The sequence below is a fragment of the Triticum aestivum genome, chromosome 7A, assembly GCF_018294505.1.
Source record: "Triticum aestivum cultivar Chinese Spring chromosome 7A, IWGSC CS RefSeq v2.1, whole genome shotgun sequence".
NCBI lineage: Eukaryota > Viridiplantae > Streptophyta > Magnoliopsida > Poales > Poaceae > Triticum > Triticum aestivum.
Window position 1 is genome coordinate 101,111,815 of NC_057812.1, and position 5,120 is coordinate 101,116,934.

At 49.1% G+C, this 5,120-nt stretch overlaps 1 pseudogene; it reads right to left on the reverse strand.

The window, feature by feature from the left end:
- Positions 1 to 3,549: 3,549 nt before the first annotated feature.
- Positions 3,550 to 4,757, reverse strand: LOC123153318 (BTB/POZ and MATH domain-containing protein 2-like; annotated as a pseudogene).
- Positions 4,758 to 5,120: the final 363 nt, after the last annotated feature.

The following is a 5,120-nucleotide window of genomic DNA, read 5'->3' on the forward strand; positions in this document are numbered from 1 at the left end:
CGGAACGGGCGAAGGTGGCCGGCAGAGGCGTCGGCGATGAGCAAAGGCGACGGCTTCGGGCGCGGACGGTGATCGCGCTAAGAGGCACGGGCGGAGGCGCGCCGAGGTGCGTTGGGCTGCTCGAAGCGTGCTGGGCACGGTGCAGTGCTCGACAGAGCTCGACGGCAAGCATGGCCACGACGGCTATGGAGCGGGCCGGCGGCGAGCTACGACGGTAGCGGCGAGCAAGCTAGAGAGTGAGGCGGCCTACGCGAGAGAGGGAGAGGACGACGACTGCTCACCGGGCCCTGTAGGTGTGCTCAAATGGGCTCAGGGAGGGCTCGGTGTGGCGGATTCGGCGACGGCGTGCGGTGGCCGTGGTTGAAGACGGTGACGCAGGGGACGATGCAGAGGCGCTCCTGCTCGGGTGATCCGTCGGGGAGGAAGAGGAGGTCGAGGTCGTCCTTCTTGGCGCGGAGGCGAGGCGAGGTGGTGGCGGGGGCCGCGTGCGTTACGGCGGCGGTGCCATGGCGGCGCTCGGGCGAGGGGAAAGCAGAGAGGGAGTGAGGGGGGAGTGAGCGAGGTGGAGAGGGGGAGTGGATGTGGCGGTAGATGAGGGGGAGGGCTCGAGGCGTCCAGGGCGGCGACCATATCCTCTCGCGGCGGGGGTCGTCGCCGGCGAGGTGGTTCGGCGGAAACCAGCCCCTATAGCGACACGACTCGAGGAGCAGGAGAAGGCGACCGGGAAGAGGGAGTGGGCCGGCCTGCTGGGCCAGCTGGCTCAGGTGGGCCGAAGCCCAAGTGGGGCAGGGGCTTTCCCTCTCCTTCTTCTTTCCTTTTTGTTTTCTTTTATTTGCTCTGTTTTGCATTTTCTTTTAGTACCAAATGAGTTTTATTTTGAACAAAACTTGGCACATAAAACTAAAACAATACCTTGAGATGGAACAAAAAGTTTGGGGGCAAAAGGAGTTGCCTAATTAATTTTAGAAATTGAAAAGGCCAATTTAAATGTTGCTGGAGCACTGAATTAATTTCCATGAGCATTTTGGGAATTCAGAAGAGGTTGGTTCCAACATGACAATTACTCAGTGATTATTTGCCACACCTTGAACATTTTAGTTTTCATGTTTGGCAAATTTGAATTTTTGACTTTGAATTTGAGTTTGAACATGAACAGTGATTTTGATCAAGTGAGGATTAGCAACAGTAGTGTGATGACCTGGCACCATCAACAGAGGATTACTGTAGCATGACACTGGGGGTGTTACAGTAAAGCCTTGTGTATTTGCTAAATGTAAGTTGCCATAGGTTTGCTAGGGTACCCTATACTCAGGCGATCTTCCGCGGGACTCCAACTTATCCTCACGCCCGGCCGGTCTTTCGCCGTTGGATCGGGAGTTTTTTTAATCTTTCTTGGTCGATTGAGACAAGAGCTTGTAGGTCTGAACCTCCCATGGCGGGGGTGGTGCGGGGGGGGGGGGGGTAAGAATTTAGGTGCAGAAAAGGAGGTGGTGCCCGAAGTCCAGGTCGGGGGAGATGAGGAGAGCTCAGGAGAGGCTACAAAGGAGGAAGTGGGAGAGGGAAAGACATGGATGGAGATCCTCATGTTTGGGGGCCCACCGATCCTTGAGGACATATTAGAAGGTTTACATCTCCATGGGGAAGAAGAGGCCGGGCTTGATTTCAGTGAAGAAGTTGATGATCTGGTGAGCGAGATTAGATGAATGACAATATTCCGGGTACACACAACCCGTCACTTTAGTCTCTGCGCTTTTTAACTTGATGCGTACGACATGGTCGGCTACTCAAAAAGTTATTTTCAAGCCAAAGGGAACCAACTTGTTCATTATTCAGTTTATTAGTTGCCTTGGTGACTGGAGGAGAGTTAGTGAACCGTCATGGGGTCCTCGGCTCGATCCACCTGGTCCGAAGACGATGTGGTGAGTACCCCCTAGTCCTGGACAACCGACCTTCAAGTTGGGTACGCTCCATTGTTCTTCCAAACTGTTCATCATCTTCGTCCACTGGTCTTGAAAGCTGATTCAACAAATCTTCCCATCTTCGATCTTGAGGATCGCCGAGGTGAATCCAAAGAGTCCACACGTCAGGCATCCGGCGGAGCCTCTTTAAGTTCTCGTCCTTTATTAATGTATCGTTATTTTTTACGCCATACCTCGGTTTTTCCCGTGCGACGGTATCCTCCTGCGTCCAAGCTTCAATGCCGGACTACATTTGAGGTGTCCTTTTTGCAGCTGAGCTCAAGCGCCGGTCGGCATCTGAGATGTCATAGATTACATCGGTCTTGAAAAAGATGAAGGAGTTCAACCGAGCTTAATGTCGGAAACATCCTATATGGATCTAGTCATTTGCATCTGAGCTTTATGTTGGACTGCTTCTGAGGTGGTGGACCACCTTAGTCTTGGGCTGAATTTTTATGGAATTGATTTTCGATCAGCGCAATTTATTTTTAAAATATTTACTGATTCAAAAAATGATCATGCATTTTAAAAATATTCGTTATATAAAAAAATTGTGAACTTCAAATTTGTTCCACCAATTTCCAAAAAAGTTGTTAATTGTAGAAATGTTTGCCGACTCAAGTAGATTGTTTTATAAAATGTTCACAATTTTTTAGAAAAATGTTTGCAAATAGTATAAAATGTTCATGAATTAATAAATGTTCTTGACTTTAGAAAATGTTAAAAAATTTGTAAAAATGTTCATGATTTTTTTTAAAATCACGAGTTTAAAAAAATGTTCATGATTTTATGAATTTGAGAGAGTTTGCGTATATAGGTGATGCAGCAAAATGTGGTCATAGCCATTGAAGATTTTATGAAAAAAGATAATAACACTAGTGATGCCTGAATTTATCATCGATGTTCACTTTGGTGCCTAAACTTGAAAAATACACCGAAAGGACATGCACCAGCCAATTCGCCCACGTAATTTTGTTGTCTTTTACGCACTGCAATGGTTTATATATACGATACAGCCGGAGTCAACTTGAGAAAAAAAATTATACTGCTTGTTTTCCCCAGCCGTGGAGTTAAATGAGTTGCATGAACTAAAACACAAAAATGTGAAACCTTATACTGCTTGTTTTCCCCAGCCAACCTCAGTGAAAATTAGTACAAACTCACAAGTCAATCAAGATCAAGAGCAGATTAGGTCCACGATTTGTCGCACTAAACAGGGCTCCTACCAGAGACGTCGTTCCCCATGACCAGAACAGCTTAGCAGAGGGAAACATGCATGAATGCTGCGAAATAGCACCCTGCAGGTCTGTTTTGATGATTGCAGCCGATCGAATTAGCAGGCAATCCATGCATGCATTCATGCACAACAATTAAGCGCAGATCCGGAGTAAAGCCGGTAGCAATGGCATATAAAACAAGAGACATGTAAAAAATACACTATACTATTAGATTACTGCACCTGATGAATCCGGAGTAAAGCCGGTAGCAATGGCATATATTGCTACTGGACGATGGACTCACTAAATACACTAACCCTTAAGAAATGAGAATATGTTTAAGAGCAACGAATACATAGGTTTTCTTGAGAAATTCAGGCAGCAAACTTGTAGATGAGCTTCTTCAGAACTGTGGGGCTGCAGGTTCTGGTCATCTCCTCAACTTCCTCAGCCGTGAATTCTTTGTGCAAGCTTGTATGAGTTTTGATGAACTGCAAGCACTCCCCCTTCAACCAGCTGCTACCCCTTCGCCCGGCTAAAACAATAATGCCCACCACAGAGCTCAGTTGTATGCCGAGGGACAGCTGCTCTTGGCAAATCGACTTCAGCCTATGGAGATCGTATCTATCAGCAGCTTCAAGCAACTGCAGCAGCCACATTATATATTTGGGCGATATGTATCCCTTCTCTTCAGCTCCCTCCTCCACGTCATTTCCCTCTTCGGCCTCCTCTTCCGTGTCGTCCCAATCCGACATGTCGGGTACTGTGTCGGTGTAGATGAAATCAAGCATGCTCCCAAACACTTTCGCTGCAATGCCGTCTATCTTCACGGCAGAGCCCTGAATAATGTCGCCGAACAGCTGTGCTCTGAAGACCGTAGACCGGGCTGCAAGCACACACCGGTGCGCAGCGATCCTCACGCCGCCAACCTCAAACGTCACGTCAGCACCCTCCTTGGTCCGGAGGAGATTCTTCAAACGGATCGGCATGTCGGACGGTGGCAGTGTGGCACCGGGATAAGCGCGGAAGCCATAGTGCCAGCACCGCCGTCCACGCTGATGTCCGCCTTGACGTCAAGTACAATGACGTCGCAACGGATGATGAAGCTGTCATCCTTGAGATGCGCAGATCTTTCCAACGTAGATCTTCTCATGAAATCTCTATCTGAGATTACTGGATTGAGACCGAAGTCCTCTATTTCTCTTTCTTGGATGTATACTGACTGATCCCACTGAAATTGATCGATGAAACAGATGGTTGACTGGACCTTCACGGACCGCGGCTGCGCCTCACCATCGCCATGTTTGTTCTCATCATCGTCGCCCTCAAGGCCAAGAGAAACCGATATGAACCCGGTGCACTTGGAGTCATAGCCATTAGGGTAGTACCTGAGATACCAGCGGCGGCCTCCAACCAAGAAAGTACGAGATCTGATGTACTGGCCGGTGGGTAGCTTGTTTCTCGAGAAGCCTTCGACGGAGAGCAGGTGGTAACCGTGGGCCGCGCGGGAGTCGATGGGCGACACGGTGGAAGTGCACAGCTTGCCCTCAGCGGTGATGAGAGAGAGGCCAGCAAACGCCATGTGCGATCGGCAAGCTAGCCTGCTGGAACGGTAGATCGATCGGTGAGAAACATATATACCAGGTGAGAACTGAGAACCATGAGGTCGAACAATGGGAAATGAAGAGTAGAACACTTACCGAGCAATGGAGGATATAGCAGCAGGGCCGGCGGGAGGGGGGAGAGGAGGATCAGAGGAGATTGACGTTGAGGCGCGTTGAGGCAGGGGTACGCCAGAATTTATAATCTTTCTCTCTGGTGCGAAACCTCGTCGTGTTCAGACGTACTCCGGCCGTCCGCCGCTTCGAGAACCGGAATGAACGCGTAATTATTTGCGTTGGTTTTACTACACTTGTACTTTCCGATGAGTACTGCATGTAGACGA